The sequence below is a fragment of the Sminthopsis crassicaudata genome, chromosome 2 (genome assembly GCF_048593235.1).
Source record: "Sminthopsis crassicaudata isolate SCR6 chromosome 2, ASM4859323v1, whole genome shotgun sequence".
Taxonomy (NCBI): domain Eukaryota; kingdom Metazoa; phylum Chordata; class Mammalia; order Dasyuromorphia; family Dasyuridae; genus Sminthopsis; species Sminthopsis crassicaudata.
Genome location: NC_133618.1, coordinates 517,040,418 through 517,059,086, shown reverse-complemented (window position 1 = coordinate 517,059,086; position 18,669 = coordinate 517,040,418).

Genomic DNA, 18,669 nt, shown 5'->3' with positions numbered 1-18,669 from the left:
ATAAATTGCTTGTGATCCTTTTGGCACACTTTTCTTTCAGTCATTTCAATTCTGGATAATGGCTCTGATATTTAGCACTATCCATTTAAGAATCTTTCCACCCCCCCCTCAAAAAATAATCTTTTCCCTATGTCTTGTACTAGAAAAAAAATAAAAAATCCAGACCAGAAAAGTTATAGTCATCCATGACAGTCTACTTACCTTAGCTGATGACCCTGTGAGTATATTCATTCTTAAATAGCTATAAAGTTCAAAAAAATTGCAATTTTATAAAATTCTCAGAAGTTACCATTAATTTGGTGATCACAAAGACCTGCCTTAACCAAAACATATTAAAGAATAAAATGGAAATCAGATTCCTCTCTTCAGAGGCAACCTCTGGTCTTAATACAGCTTCCAGTGAAAAGAGAGTAACTAATGTTAATCTGATGTCTTTATTAACGCTTGAAAATCAAAATGTTCTGTATGAAAATTCCTATTGGTTGCTATAATCCTTAATGTATGTGAAAAATGTCTCCAGTGGATGCAGGAACACAAAGAGAATTCAAACAGGCAATATGACCAAAAAAAAAAAAAATCAATGGATCTTTGTAACATAGGACAAATGAAATTTCTCCAATGGATTTCTGTATTCACAAAGCATTTCAAATGCTTTCTCATACTTCACTAGGATAAATATCTTAACTAAAAAGAAATAAAACAAACCAGAAAAGCCCCAGATAGATGTGAGGTTCTCAGAAGTGTAATCACTTGATATTGATTATTCATGTTTTTTTAAGACATTGGGTATACTTTCTCCTATGAATTTAAAGTTTACAAGGAATTCAGCCAACCTGTTCAGATTCCTGCTGCAAAAAGAAAAATAGTTTAGGTAGTCTTAAAAGAAAAAAAAAATTAAAAAGTGACATAGAAGTGCCCCTAGGGTGTGTTCTGAGTATACTGCTAAGACACGTATTCTAAGGATATTATGCGGATATGGATATTAATCCACACTACTCATATCAGCCTGCATACTGACAATGAATAATGTACAGTAACAATAATACTGTAGATACCACCAAAAAAAAGAAAAAAAAGGATTCAATCAAAAATACTACAAAATTACTGCAAAGAAACTGGTCTTAGAAATGAAACATTCTGGAAAGTTAACTAATTGTCATATAAAAACAAAAGAAAATACTAATTGTCCTCCATTGGGTCACTGAAATTGAATCCATCACATACATTTATCCTGACCTAGTTCATCCTGCAGAGTTACCTCTTCCCTCAACCTATATTCACAGATTGCTGGTGAAATCTTCAGAGTGATACTAACCACAGATTCAAGGTACTCTTTGCATCCAAATGATTACAAACATATCATCAGAGCCATGACTTATATGTTTGCCTTTAATAGCCAGAGGGCATAGTTCAAGTTAAAAGTGTTTATTGAGATGATATTGTAAGAATATCCCCTGTTCAAAAATACACATATTATCAGCAGGAAGAATGTCACACATACAGTACCCAGAAGAAAGGCACATACTTATGGTGAGTCAATAAGAATTTATTCAGTACTTATTATTTTCCACGAAGCATGCTAAGTGCTGGGAAAACAAAGGGATTCAGAGTCTCTGGCTTCCCAGATCTCATATTTTAATAGAAGAAGAGGGGAGAGACAAGTAAATAACTCTATATATGATATATCTATCTATCTATATATATATATATGACATATATTTCTGTATATATATATATACATACATATATATATGATATATGCAGAGTAAGCTCACAGTAAAGTCATGAGAAAGCACTAGAGTATCCCTAGGAAACTCAAATTTTAGGTACTGCAGGCTCAATGTCCTTTACTTTCATATATGGTTGCATTAGAACTCCATTATTTCTGTCAATTGCCCTTCAACTTCTAAAATTTTATCAATTTTTTTTTTTGTTTTCATCAATTGATAGAAGTGGTTTGATAAATGCATCCTCATGAGCTCATGAGAAGCTCATGCTTCTCTCTTTTCATTCATTGATTTTGAAGAACCATGACATCATAACTTTTGAATTGGAAGAGATCTCAGAAGTCATTCAATTCAATACCCTTATTTAACAGAATTGGAAATTGAAGCTCTGGAAGGTCCTCGATCACATGAATAGTAAACAGAGGCAGAATATGTTAAACTATAGCGATATGTCATGACATTCATGTACTACAATTTGTTTATCCATTTTTCAACTAATGTGCATCTACTTTGTCTCCAATTCTTTATTACTATAAAAATGTACTATAGTACATTGGACAAATGAAATTTCATTTGTTACTATAAAAATGTTGGTATATATGAGACTTTTCTTTTATCATTTACCTCCTTGAAGGAGGATCTATGGATCTAATGGGTATGAATAGTTCAGTTAGTTTCCTTAGTATAATTTTAAAATGATATCCAAAATGATTATATCAATTCACAACTTAAACAGTGTATGAGTGTGATTCTTGCTGTGCCTGTATTTATACCTTTGATTATAGTAACATGTGGAGCCCTGACCTTGTGTTTTTCTATGTACATCTCTGCATCTTCTGCTTGATCTGCTGTCATATACCCCCATCCATTTTCTCTGTTTTTCATCTCATTGGTCCCCTATTTGACAAATACAGAAATAGCAAAATATCAATATACTTAATGAAAACATCAAGAATTTTGGTAAATGCATTGATAAGTAAGAACATCATGAATACTTATGTCCCAGAGAACATTTTGTGTAATCTAATTCATTAACTTCCTAATGGTGCTGTGATAGCTAGTACATTAAGGGAAATATAGACAGTTTCCTAAGACACAGAAATCTCTCTTACATAGTTCTCAACCTGCTGCATTTTCTCATGTCACTGACACAAAAGCATTAACTTCAATTGTGTACTTTAGGATGGATTTTACTTGTATATACAGTGATACAAGATAAAAATTATCAAGGTATTACCAAGTAAAGGCACTATCAGAATTTGTTGTAATTTATTGTATTACAGACAAACATTATTTATAGTTACCCTATTAATTATTTATATAGAGCTGAGGGGAAGGAGTAAGCTTGTGATATTGTTATTAAAAATAAACTTGAAAACACTATTCTTATTTGGATAAAGATTAACTCTGAAAAGTTTTTATTAGATGTGAAGGGACAGTTAGCAAATAACCTTTCCATTGTGTCCTGTGCTATAGCACAGGAGTAGTATATTATTAGCTCTATACAGCTGGTTCCCAGATTACTATTTTAGACTCTTTGTATGTTTCTCCCACTCCATTCAAACTGGCTTCCTCATTCAGAACACTTCATTTTCTGTCTCTGTCCTTTCACAGTTGCTGTCACCTATGCCTGCATTGCATTTCCTCCTCATTTTCATCTTATAAGGTCCCTCTCTTTAAGATTTAGTTCAAGCACTACCTTCTCTACATAGAACCTTATTCTACCAACTGCTAGTATTCTTCCAACTCCCTCCCAAACTTCCTTGTATTTAATTACTTTATATATATATATATATATATGCAGTTATTAAAAACATGTTTGTTAACTTTATATTTATGATATATACTATAAGCTCATTGCAAGTAGAAATTATCTGATTCCTTGAACTTGCATGTCTAGTGTGTAGCACAGTGCTGGAACATAGTAGGTACTCAATAAATACTAATCAATACATCTAAAAAATCTATATTCCTCAACAGCTCAATCATTTCAGCAAAACTTGAATTTAAGATTTTCAGGAGGCCTTCGTGATACTATGATAATTATAGCAGAAATTTCAATAGTGGTTTATGATTTACAACATCCCCTATGGTATCCTATGAAAAAACACACTTAAATGGGCATTAATATACCTACTTTACATATAGAGAAACTGAGGCACAAAGCTACATAGTGACATGCCCAAAGTTATATTGCTAATAAGTGTCAGGGTAAGGATTCAAATTCAAATTTTCGGATTCTGTTCTTTCTTTGTCCAAGACTGTGATGAATTTACATGTAGTAAAAGAAAGCAATGTTTTCTTTATCAAGGCTATGAAATTTATGAGTAGGTTGATGTCATACAAATAGGAGATTGAATGAACAAATTGTGTTGTCTTTCAGCTTATATCATCTTTGGAATAGATATTCAGCTTGGGATTTATGTTTTTTTTTCTCATAGACTTTTAGAGATAGACCTTTAAAGATCATTTAGTACACAAATGCCTAAGTACCTGAAGGGTCTGTGATTGTGTCAGTGTAGGGAATTAGTGGTGTGTGAATTCTCTCCCTACAGGATACTTCTGCAAAATGGCATAGTTAAGATGATTATTCATCTATGACTTCTTAAAAAAGAATTTTAAGGAGTCACCTAAGGCAAGAAGAACTTAAATTACTTATCCAAAGTCAGAAAAAGGATTTTAATGGAAGTTTTGCTGTCTACATCCAGAACCCATTTAGAATAATCTCATTTTATAACAAAGAAAATTGTGTCCCACTGAAATAAGCATCTTCAGCCATCATAGAGTGTTTAAGTTTAGTGTGAGGCAAACATACTTGTATTACTATTGAAAGAAGCAACAGATCATAAATCATGGAGCTAAAAATTGGTCTAAGGCCTTCATGGCTCAAAGACCAGAGCTGTTTTCAACATGCCAGCTTAAGATACTGTAGAAGAGTGGTGTCAGAATCAAATAGAAAGGAGGGTATTAAACTGCAGATAAGAATCCTTGCAGACAGCATATTAAGTTGGAAAACCACATATTATGTTCTAACCATGTCTATATACTAAGGTGTTTTTATTTATTTTGTTATATTTTTCCCAGTTTGTGTCTGGTTCCCACTAGAGTCAGGAATCTGTGGCACTGTGCTTGACATTTCTATTGTAGAAGATTTCTTTTTCCTGTTTCTTCTCCTTGTTAATTCTTATTTACCATACTAATTTTTGGAATTTTCTTGTTTTAATGCAAAAAAACTTTTTAAAAATGAATGAATGGGGCAGAGCCAAGGTGGCAGAGAGGACACACTTTTTTTTTTCCTGACTTTTTCCCACTACCCTCTGACTAACTAGCAAATCCAGCCTCTGAATAATTAGCTGTGAATTGGCAGAACCCATAAATATTGGGATTATAACAAATTACCAGAAGAAGATAATTTTGAAGATCTCTGTTTCAATCGGGCATGGAGGGAGGTGGGCAAAGCACAAGCAGGCTGAGCAGAGACGCCAGTGCAGGCAGCACAGGGTCCTGGATGGTGCATGCGGAAGAATTTACGGGAAGGAATCTACAGCAGTGTTGGCCACTCTGCCCTGGATGTAATCTAGTAAATAAGCAAAGAAGTTACAAAACACCCAACACAAACACCAAAGGTAAAGGATGAACCCTGAAACACCAGAATCTCATGGGACCTGGCCATGTCCACCCAGGCTTGAAAGTCAATAAACTCTGACTCAGCACAGCCAGGCCATTTATAAAGAAAGCTGGGACAACTTCCCTTGCCCTAAAAGCAGATCTTAACTTTTAAAAAATAGTAAAAAAAATCAAAAAGAAATCTAACCATAGATAGTTTTTATAGTGAAAGAAAAGAACAGATTTCAAACCCTGAGGAGACTAAAAACAGATTGTCTCCAAATGAAGCCCTAAAGGGGGATATAAATTGGTCCCCGTCACATAAGGCTCTCCTAAAAGAAAGTAAAAAGGATCTTAAAAGAGATCTGGAAGAAAAAAGGGGAATGGAAATGAGAAAACAGAAATTATCTGAAGAAAATTAATTATAAAATAGACTTAGTAAAATGAAAAAAAGCATATAACTCCTAAAAATAAATTTGACAAAATGGAAAGAGAAGGGGCAGCAAGATAGTCTAGTGAATAGAGCACTGGCCTTGAAGTCAGGAGGACCTAAGTTCAAATCTGACTTCATACACTTAACATTTCTTAGCTGTGTGGCCCTGGGCCTAGGACCTAGACATAAAGAATGATATTATAAACAAATTAGAATATAGGATAGTTACCTCTCAGATCTGTTGAGGAGGAAGGAATTTTTGTTCAAAGAAGAACTGGAGATCATTATTGATAACAAAATAGATAATTTTGATTATATTTAGTTCAAAAATTTGTGTACAAACAAAGATAATTCAGAAAAGATTAGAAAGGAAGCCATAAACTGGAAAATATTTTTATATTCAAAGGCTCTGATAAAAGTATCATTTCTAAAATATATAGAGAATTAACTCAAATTTATAAGAATTCAAGCTATACTCCATTTGACGACTGGTCAAAGTATATGAACAGACAATTTCTATATATAGAAACTGAAACTATTTCTAGTTATATGAACAGATGCTCTAAATTATTATTGATCAGAGAAATGCAAATTAAGACAACTCTGAGATGCTACTACACATCTCTCAGATTGGCTAAGACAATAGGAAAAGATAATGATGAATGATGATGTGGGAAAACTGGGACAATGATACATTGTTGGTGAGCAATTTGGAGCTATGCCCCAAAAGTTATCAAACTGTTCATACCGTTTGATGCAGCAGTATTACTACTTGGCTTATATCTCAAGAGATCTTAAAGGAGGAAAAGGGAGCTACCCATATGTGCAAAAATGTTTGTGGCAGACCTTTATGTAGTGGCAAGAAACTGGAAACTGAATGGATGCCCATCAATTGGAGAAGGGCTGAATAAATTATGGTATATGAATGTTATAAAATACTATTGTTCTATTAGAAATGATCAACAGGTTGATTTCAGCGAGGCCTGGAGAGACTTACATGAACTGATGCAAAGTGAAATGAGTTGAAGAAGAAGATCTTTGTACATGACAACAATAAAAGTTCATGATGATCAATTCTGATGAACCTGGCTCTCTTTAACAATGAGATGATTCAGTCTAGTTCCAATGCTCTTGTGATAAAGAGAGCCATTTACACTCAGAGAGAGGATTATGGGAACTGAGTGTGGTTCATGACAGTTTTTTTCACTCTTTTTGTTGTAATGCCTCATTCTCTATCTTTTTTCTTTTACTGGTTTGATTTGATTTTTCTTGTGTGGCACGATAATTGTATAAATATATATGCATGTATTGGATTTAACATATATTTCTACCATGTTTAACATGTATTGGACTACTTGCTATCTAGGGGAGTGGTTTCCTAGAGGAGGAAAATTGGAACAAAAGCAAGGGCTAATATTGAACAATTGTTCACATATATGTTTTGAAAAATAAAAACCTTTAGTAAAAAAACAAAAACAAAAAACAAATGAATCAAGAAACCAATCCCCAGACTAGCACATCCTACTATAGCATTGGCATTTCTACTTTTACTTTTTGAGAATAATAGGGACAGTCAGTGTGTATTTCTGGTTTCCAAAAGGGACTCAAAATCTATCCATGTTATATTTTGCACTCATCTTACTCTATGAGCTTTTCAACCTCCTTTTATGCTCTGGCTACTTATATGTGTATTGGCAATGGAGCTGTGGATTCTCCAGTATATTCCCCAATACAGAAAATTCCATCTTTAATGGATTATTTAATACATACTTTAATAATATAAGTAATAGAATTTATGGTGAAGAGGATATGATATGCTAGATTTAGTCAGCCAGTGTAGTTTAAATCCTAGCTTTCCTATTTAACTGTCATCATCTGATATCTTGTATTGGTCTTTTAATATCTTCATATCTCGGTTTCCTCATGTTTAAAAAGAGGATGTTGGATTAAGATCTCTGCCAGATTTAAATCTACAATCCTCTGACAACATCCAGATTAGCACTATTCTCATCGGTGACATTCAGACATATGTTTTGTTCTCCCTATTTCTATTTCTGAACCCTCAGGTTTAAGCTTTTTTTTTTTTTTTTTGTCTTTTAAATTTTTAGTTGTGATCAAATGTCAAACCATAAATGGCACACTTCTGAGTTACTTTTTAACTTTCACTATCATGCCAAAGACTATTAGGAACTTTGTAAATGTTATATGATGGTGATGGTTTCCCAAGAGAGAAATTGACTCTCAAAGGTGAGTGTAGTCCAGCATCTGAGGGGCACCAAGTCTAGTTTTTTTTCCACAATAATATCCAAGTAAAGGTCAAACAAAATTAGATGTGCTTTTAGGCTCATATGTCTTGTATATGTTGCTTATAGGCAACAGATCTTCCTTTCACTATGCATTATACTATCACATTGATTCTTGATTATATCCTACTTTTATTCTGGTAGCAGTGATATGCATTATCTGGATTGTCTAGCTTCTGTGGCTGGCATATCGAGTACCATGATAAAAGTAATAGATACCTTGTTGGTAAATATCCAAACAATTACTTGATCAAGACAGTGTTTTCCATCAGAAGAATTTTGCATAAAAATTAAGTATTATTTGGGATAGAACTCTAGAAATCCATCTAATAGTGGATACCAAGAGATTTCTCAATTTATGGGAGATTTAGTTCATGGAAAGATATTTGGCCTGATTAGTAATGTCTGCAATTGGAATTAAGATAAAACCTCATAGAGGAAATCAAAAAGGCTCTCACAAGAGAGCTGGAAGAGAAATGGGAAAAAGAAAGGGAAGCTTGGCAAGAGAGCCTGGAGAAGTCATCCCATGCATTCAAAGACAGAGTGGATAAAGAAATCAAATCATTGAGAAACAAGATTAGTGAGCTGGAAAAGGTAAACAACTCCAAGGAAAACAGGATTAGTGAGCTGGAAAAGGTAAACAACTCCAAGGAAAACAGGATTAGAGAGCTGGAAAAAGAAATCAGCTCTCTAAAAAATAAAATGGATAAAATGGAAAAAAATTCCATAGAAGATAAAAACTCAATTGGACAATTACAAAGAGATATAAAAAAGTGAGTGAAGAAAATACATCATTGAAAATTAGACTGGAACAAATAGAAATGAATGACTCAAGGAGAAACCAAGAGGTAGTCAAGCAAAACCAGAGAAATGAAACAATTGAAAAGAATGTCAAGTACCTTACCAGAAAGACAACAGACCTGGAAAACAGATCCAGGAGAGACAATTTGAGAATAATCGGACTCCCTGAAAAATGGGAGGAAAAAAAGAGCTTGGACACCATTTTTGAGGAAATTATCAAAGAGAACTGCCCAGACATTCTGGAAACAGAGGGTAAAATAGACATTGAAAAAATTCATCGATCACCTACTGAAAGGGACCCTAAAATCAAAAAGCCAAGAAATATAGTGGCCAAGTTCAAGAACCATCAGGCAAAGGAAAAGATATTGGAAGCTGCTAGAAAAAAGCAATTCAGATATGGAGGATCCACAATAAGGATAACCCAGGATCTAGCAGCGTCCACATTAAAAGAACGCAGGGCCTGGAACATGATATTCCGAAAGGCTAAGGAACTTGGTATGCAGCCAAGAATAACTTACCCAGCAAGAATGAGCATCGTTTTCCAGGGAAGAAGATGGACATTTAACGAAATAAATGAATTCCATCTATTTTTGATGAAAAAACCAGACCTACATAAAAGGTTTGATCTTCAAATACAGAACTCAAGAGATTTCTAAAAAGGTAAAAAGAAATCTTGAGAACTATACTTCTGTCAAAAAAATATGTAAAGAACATATGTACAATTTGTCTTAGAAACTAGAGGTGGAAAGGAGATTATATCATAAAAAAGTGTAAAGTGGTGGTACTACATCTCATGAAGAGGCAAAGGTAACCTATTATATCTGAGAGAAAGAAAGGAGGGAGATGAACATAGTGTGTATCAATAGACATATACAATTTATGGTGAAACTTCTTCCACTTCATTGAAAAGTGAAAGGGAAGGAGTAAGCTAAGGGGAAGGGAATACAGTAATTTCGAGGAAAAGGGGTAAAATAAGGGGAGGATCTTTAAGGTGGGGGGGGGATCCTAAAAAGGGAGGGCTGTGAAAAGCAAGTGGTGTTTACTAGTTGAATACTGGATAGGAGGGTAAAAGGGAAGGAAAGGGGAAAAGCATAAGCAGGGGTTAATAGGATGGCAAGCAATATAGAATTAGTCCTTCTAACCATAAATGTGAATGGGGCAAACTGCCTCATAAAGAGGAAGCAGTTAGCAGACTGGATTAAAAGTCAGAATCCTACTATATGTTGTTTATAGGAAACACACCTGAAACAGGGTGAGACATTCAAACTAAAAGTAAAAGGGTGGAGCAGAATCTATTATGCTTCAGGCAAAACCAAAAAAGCAGGAGTAGCCATCCTCATCTCAGATCAAGCAAAAACAAAAATTGATCTAATTAAAAGAGATAAGGAAGGGCATTATATCCTGCTAAAGGGCAGCATCAATAATGAAGCAGTATCAATATTAAACATATATGCACCAAGTGGTGCAGCAACTAAATTCTTAAAAGAGAAATTAAGAGAGCTGCAAGAGGAAATAGATAGCAAAACTATAATAGCAGGAGATCTCAACCTTGCACTCTCAGAATTAGATAAATCAAACCACAAAATAAATAAGAAAGAAGTCAAAGAGGTAAATAGAATACTAGAAAAGTTTGATATGATAGACCTTTGGCGAAAGCTAAATGGAGACAGAAAGGAATATACTTTCTTCTCAGCAGTTCATGGAACCTATACAAAAATTGATCATATACTAGGGGATAAAAACCTCAAAATCAAATGCAGTAAGGCAGAAATAGTAAATGCATCCTTTTCAGACCATAATGCAATCAAAATAACATTTAATAAAAAGCCAGGGGAAAATAGACCAAAAAATAATTTTATAATCACATTTCACAACAGCAATGCTGTTCAAAGATATTTTAACATGCATGGCTTCAGGAAACTAAGCAGGAAAACATAACTGAATATACTGATTCAATTAAAAGGACTTACAGAAATTTTAAGTACAAATCCAGGCCATCTGGGAAAGAAAGGAGTCACAGGAAAGGAAGCCAAGTCAGTTCAACACAGGAATAATACTCTCAACATCACTCAATAATGTAATGTTAGCAATTAATCAACCAAAAGCTTAACACATTTTTAAAACTCCTGTTACAGGAAAGGAATTGTGCAAGGCACTGGCCACACAAAGGTAACAATTTGTTGTCGCTCAGAAGTTTCACTTGTCTCTGGTCTTTGTGACTCCATTTAGAAGTATTCTTGGCATAGATACTGGAGCGGTTTGTCATTTCCTACTCCAGCTCATTGTACAGATGAGGAAACTGAGACAAAGAAGGGTTATGTGATCAAGGGTCAATTAGCTAAGATGCATCTGAGATCATATTTGAACTCAGGAAGATTAATCTTGCAGTCTCCAGGCCTAGTGCTCCATGGACTGCTCTACTTCCCTTTAAAATGTAAGTGCTTGAAGAGATATGGGTTTGAGAGGATCTGAATAAATTTATGCTTATCAAAGGCAAAAGTACTGATGGAAGATGGGAGTACCTAGAAAGTACCCGGAAATTACCCATGGACTCACTTATATGTAACAGTTTTCATGGTTTTCATGTTCATATTAGGGGCACCTAGTTGATTTAGTGGATAGCCAGGCTTTCAGTCAGAAAGACATCTTGAATTGAAATCCATCCTAAGACAGTTATTAGCTTTGTGACTCTGGACAAGTCACTTAAACCTACCTGATGCAGTCCCTCCACCCCCATAAAGTGTGCTAGAGAAGGAAATGGCTAACCACTGAAGTATCTTTGCCAAGAAAACTTCAAATGGGACCATGAAGAGTTGAACATGAATGAAAATAACTGAATTTAGTAGTTGTAGAAATGTCTGAAGAAAACTAAGCTGACTTGCAAGCTGTTTTGATTGGAGTAGTTTTGCAGCTGCTGGGGGCTCATTGGAGAAAGCAGATTCCTACTATTTGAAGAGCTGCCTGGGTTTGTCTATATTGTTTGAATAACATTATCTGAGGAGTGTTTCAGTTCTCTTGCTGCTTCAGCAGATTGAATGTAGTTTGGACTAGGAAGATTGTGAAGAAGCTCAAATTAAGAGCACTTATTAAGAAACCTTAAAAGAAGCCACACATATCCAGGCCTGTGATTCAGAGTCATGAGTTTCCCATGCAATTATTTGCTTATAAATTGACTTCCTAGGTTTCTGTGCACATATACTGTGCACTGGAGGGAGAGATTAATCCAGGTTTATGGGCAAAGTGTTTATTTTTTTATTATTGTTCTTTTTTTATCTTTTATGAAGTAAATATTATGTTTATTCTTGCTTTCGTTTTCTCATTTAATAAATATTTCCTATTTAATAATCAATGGATTTCTAATTAAATTGTGTAAATGGGAATCAATAGTAACTCAAGAATCACAGTGACTATCTGTAGAAATATATTTTCCCACATAGGTTTGCCCTTAGCATCTTGAGACTGAATTGTAGCCTCATTTTTCACCCCCAAATCTTCCCTCTTCAGAACCACTTTAACTTGCTGTAGTTGGGACAGGTAATAGGAGTGAAATAAATCACAGTCCAAGGATAAAATAAGACATGAGAAAGCTGAAGAGATTGCCATGCCTGTGCACAATTACCACCACCACCAGAATTTTCCCCAGTTGCTTTTGTACCCTTTTTATCTTAATTCCCTTTTTTTATCTTATTTTATTTTATAATTATAACATTTTTTGACAGTACATATGCATGGGTAATTTTTTACAACATTATCCCTTGCACTTACTTCTATTCAGATTTTTTCCCTTCCTCCCCCAACCCCTCCCCCAGATGGCAAGCAGTCTTATATATGTTAAATATATTACAGTATATTCTAGATACAATATATGTGTGTAGAACCAAATTTTTTGTTGCACAGGAAGAATTGGATTCAGAAGGTAAAAATAACAGTTTACATTCATTTCCCAGTGTTCCTTTTCTGGATGTAGCTGGTTCTGTCCATCATTAATCAATTGGAATTGGATTAGCTCTTCTCTATGTTGAAGAAATCCACTTCCATCAGCATACATCCTCGTACAGTATCATTGTTGAAGTGTATAATGATCTTCTGGTTCTGCTCGTTTCACTCAGCATCAGTTGATGTAAGTCTCTCCAAGCCTCTCTGTATTCCTCCTGTTGGTCATTTCTTACAGAACAATAATATTCCATAACCTTCATATACCATAGTTTACCCAACCATTCTCCAATTGATGGACATCCATTCATCTTCTAGCTTCTAGCCACTATGAAAAGGGCTGCCACAAACATTTTGGCACATACAGGACCCTTTCCCTTCTTTAGTAGTTCCTTGGGGTATAAGCCCAGTAGTAGTATGGCTGGGTCAAAGGGTATGCACATTTTGATAACTTTTTGGGCATAATTCCAGATTGCTCACCAGAATGGTTGGATTCTTTCACAACTCCACCAACAATGCATCAGTGTCCCAGTTTTCCCACAGCCCCTCCAACATTCGTTGGTATTTGTTCCTGTCATCTTAGCCAATCTGACAGGTGTGTAATGATACCTCAGAGTTGCCTTAATTTGCATTTCTCTGATCAATAGTGATTTGGAACACTCTTTCATATGAGTGGAAATAGTTTTAATTTCATCATCTGAAAATTGTCTGTTCATATCCTTTGACCATTTATCAATTGGAGAATGGCTTGATTTCTTATAAATTAAAGTCAATTCTCTGTATATTTTGGAGATGAGGCCTTTATCAGAACCTTTAACTGTAAAAATGTTTTCCCAATTTGTTACTTCCCTTCGAATCTTGTTTGCATTAGTTTTGTTTGTGCAGAAACTTTTTAATTTGGTGTAATCAAAATGTTCTATTTTGTGATCAATAATGGTCTCTAGTTCTCCCTTGGACACAAACTCCTTCCTCCTCCACAAGTCTGAGAGGTAAACCATCCCATGTTCCTCCAATTTATTTATGATTTCGTTCTTTATGCCTAAATCTTGGACCCATTTTGATCTAGTCTTAGTATGTGGTGTTAAATGTGGGTCCATGCCTAGTTTCTGCCATACTAATTTCCAGTTTTCCCAGCAGTTTTTATCAAATAATGAATTCTTATCCCAAAATTTGGGATCTTTGGGTTTGTCAAAGATTAGATTGCTATTTTTATTCACTATCTTGCCCTGTGAACTTAACCTATGCCACTGATCAACTAGTCTATTTCTTAGCCAATACCAAATAGTTTTGGTGACTGTTGCTTTATAATATAGCTTTAAATCAGGTACACTTAGACCACCTTCCTCTGAATTTTTTTTTTCATTAGTTCCCTTGTAATTCTTGACCTTTTATTCTTCCATATGAATTTTGTTGTTATTTTTTCTAGGTCATTAAAATAGTTTCTTGGGAGTCTGATTGGTATAGCACTAAATAAATAGATTAGTTTGGGGAGTATTGTCATCTTTATTATATTCACTCGGCCTATCCAAGAGCACTGAATGTCTTTCCAATTATTTAAATCTGACTTTATTTTTGTGGCAAGTGTTTTGTAATTTTGCTCATATAATTCCTGACTCTCCTTTGGTAGATATATTCCCAAATATTTTATACTATCGACTGTTATTTTGAATGGAATTTCTCTTTGTATCTCTTGCTGTTGGATTGTGTTGGTAATGTATAAAAATCCTTAGGATTTATGTGGATTTATTTTGTATCCTGCGACTTTGCTAAAATTCTGAATTATTTCTAATAGCTTTTTAGCAGAGACTTTGGGGTTCTCTAAGTATACCATCATGTCATCTGCGAAAAGTGACAATTTGATTTCTTCATTTCCTACTCTAATTCCTTGAATCTCTTTCTCGCCTCTTATTGCCGAGGCTAGAGTTTCTAGTACTATATTGAATAGTAATGGTGATAGTGGGCAACCCTGTTTCACTCCTGATCTTACAGGGAAAGGTTCTAGTTTATCACCATTACATATGATGTTTACTGAAGGTTTTAAATATATGCTCCTTAATATTTTAAGGAATAGTCCATTTATTCCTATACTCTCAAGCGTTTTTAGTAGGAATGGATGTTGGTTTTTAACAAATGCTTTTTCTGCATCTATTGAGATGATCATATGGTTTTTATTAATTTGATTATTAATATGGTCAATTATACTAATAGTTTTCCTAATATTAAACCAGCCCTGCATTCCTGGCATAAATCCCACTTGGTCATAGTGTTTATCCTGGAGATGATTTTCTGAAGTCTATTTGCTAATATCTTATTTAAGATTTTAGTATCAATATTCATTAAGGAAATTGGTCTATAGTTTTCTTTCTCAGTTTTCGATCTACCTGGTTTAGGTATCAGTACCATGTCTGTGTCATAGAAGGAATTTGGTAGGACTCCTTCAATCCTTATTTTTTCAAATAGTTTACATAGCATTGGAGTTAGTTGTTCTTTAAATGTTTGGTAGAATTCACCTGTAAATCCATCTGGTCCTGGGGACTTTTTCTTAGGAAGTTGGTTATTAGCTTGGTCTATTTCTTTTTCTGAGATGGGACTATTTAGACTACTTACTTCTTCCTCTGTTAATCTGGGCAAGCTATATTTTTGAAGGTATTCTTCCATTTCATTTAAGTTATCTAATTTATCGGCATAAAGTTGAGCAAACTAGCTCCTAACTATTGTTCTAATTTCCTCTTCATTAGTGGTGAGTTCACCCTTTTCATTTTCAAGACTATCAATTTGCTTTTTCTCTTTCCTTTTTTTAATCTGGTTTACTAAGGGTTTGTCTATTTTGTTGGTTTTTTCATAAAACTAACTCTTAGTTTTATTAATTAATTCAATGGTTTTTTTACTTTCAATTTTATTAATCTCACCTTTTATTTTTTGAATTTCAAGTTTTGTGTTTGTCTGGGGGTTTTTAATTTGTTCCTTTTCTAGCAATTTTAGTTGTAAGCCCAATTCATTGGCCCTCTCTTTCTCTATTTTATGCAAGTAGGCCTGTAGAGATATAAAACTTCCCCTTATTACTGCTTTGGCTGTATCCCACACATTTTGGTATGATGTCTCATTATTGTCATTTTCTTGGGTGAAGTTATTAATTATGTCTATGATTTGCTGTTTTACCCAATCATTCTTTAGTATTTTTCATTACTAGTGAAATAAATATTTGCTCAGTCCATGATAGGACTTGACATGGGATTTTTCTTCTTCACTATGCTTTTCTCCCCTAAAACTCAATCAGCATCCCTTCTGCCATTTGACAAAGAGCACTGAATAATATGGATTTATATATGCATTCTAAGCATGTAAGTTCAAAAATTTGTTTCCTTATGCCTGACAGGTGTTCAGAGGCATGATATTTGAGACTTTCCATTGAGCACTGCATCTTGTCATTTCCAGTAATTCATCAGTTCTTTGACTTGCTTTAAGTCCCAACAATTTTATCTCCAACAGCTAACTTTTCTCAGCCTCTCTTAGTCCTCTCTCTTAATCCTTTTCTTCTTATCCTTTATATAATGTGTCTGCATACATTTGTTTGCTTGTGCTGTCTCCCCACTTGATTTGTGAGTTCCTTGAGGACAAGGACTGTCTTTTGTATCCTTAGCTCTTAGCATAGGGCCTGGCGCATAATAGAAGCATAATAAATGCATATTGACTGATTGAATAATTGAAAACAGCCCCAGAGAGGAAAAGGGTATGGAGGTAAATATACACAAATATACGTACATTAGCACATATGTTTTCATGCATATATGTAAACACTTGAATATATCTATATAAGATGTATGTATAGGCACACATATACACATAAAATACCATAATACCCACATATATGTGCACACATATTAATATATACATATGTATATTGTGTAGGTAAATATAGTATTATCATGTGTTTTTGTTTTGTTTTGTTTAAATTTTGTTTGAAATGCAAAAGATATATGAATCCATATACATCTATCCAAAAATTCACATCTATATGCATAAGTACTATGTGTGTATGCGTTTGTGCTTTATATCCCAGATGAGATTGTCATTTTATAAAACTTATTGTCAGCCTTGTGAAAGGTACTTTCTCCTTTCTTCCAAGAAGGTACAGTGTCAAATCTCTCTGCAGTCCTGCCTATTTTTTTCCCTCCTGATTTCACTCTTTCCTGCATGCTTCCCTTTACTCTAGTGATTTAATGAGCCTCATTATGTTACAACAATTGCATTGCCTTCTAAACTAGATGTAATGCAATAATCCTCAAATCCACGTTTTATTCTGCTATTCTGTTATTTCTGAGTTTGTAACAGATAAAAGGTTATTGTATATAATCAAAATAGCTCAGAGCTCCCAGTTTAAAAATTCTTAAAATGTCTAATCTTAACTCCTGGCCCTAATTTGGCCCTAATGGATGTATATATTTTATAGCTTGCCATTGTGCTCATGCACGCACACACACACACACACACACACACACACGAGTATATATATATATATATATATATATATATATACATACATACACACACAAAATCAGAGTATGGTAAACTTTTAGGGAAAAGAAGAAAAGAAATGAGCATAGTGTTTATGTGTATATTACCACTCTGGCTCAAGGAGAGGAATAGGAGAAAGAATAGGTCTTTTTTAAAACTTCTCAGAGCTCTTAAAGAGGTGATAATAAACTGTTTAACTTTAATCTGCAATCTCTGTTTCAAGATGCTCACCAGGGAGCTGATGACTTACTTGCATTTCTCTTTCCTCTGCTACAATACAGTTTATTTTTTTCCAGTTTCAACTTTAACCTGTTGTCCCTGTGTTGTCAGTTCTTTCCAACTCAGCTCATTAAGTATCAGACCAGGCAGGAGATGCATGTCTCCTTGCTGAATTTGCTAATACTCACCTCACATAATCTCTGCTTCTTCCCTCTTTCAGGGACTCTTTCAGTCCTCTTTCAGGGACTGTTTTATCTCTTTAAAATTTTCTGGGTGTGAACTCAAAATTTACCTTTCAGTTTAAAGATTTCAGTAGTCCAAAATCAATCTCAAGACTCATAGAAAAATGGTTATCCCATTGAACTATAAATCCCAAAATGATAGATACTTCTCAAACCCCTTTTACCTTTGCTTAAGGGTTTTTTTTTTTACCCATAAATTAAATCTAGAAGAGCAGTCAAGTAGCTTTCTTAATAATATTCTTAGAGGAGTATTTTTCAACATAAGAGATATATTTCAATGAAGCTATTATTTCATCAGTGTAGATACTCATTCCTGGGATAGAGATTGTAATCTATCTACTCTTACTTACTATCTGTCCTGTAAATCATCTACAAAGAATCCTGTAGGTCTCTTGACATTATGCATGTACTAGTAAAGCTCATAGACCATCTATCTTTTAGCTTTCTCTTTTACTATATAACTGACCCAATTCTTTTTCTGGTTAAGAATGACGCATATTTTATTGCATTTTTAGTACAATTTTGAATTGTTTCTCTGAAATATATTGAGTAACTTCTTTTCTCAGATAATTTTAAACAAAATATGAACATTCAAAGTCAAAATAAGGATCTAATTCAGACCATCTAAATTATCCTGGAGTTATCTCTATTTATAACCCCTTACTCTTTCCTGATATCCTTCATTTGCCATGCCTCCATTATAGCTAATCCTGCTTTTAAAAAAATCACCTGCTGACTAGGATGTTGGTGGAAGGTATTCTTTTAAAAATTGTTTCTTTTTTATTTTGAACTAAATAAGCATTAATTAGGCTGCCAGATGGTACAGTGGATAGAGAGATAGGCCTGAAGTAAAGAAGTCAAATCTGATCTCAGATGCATATTATCTGTGT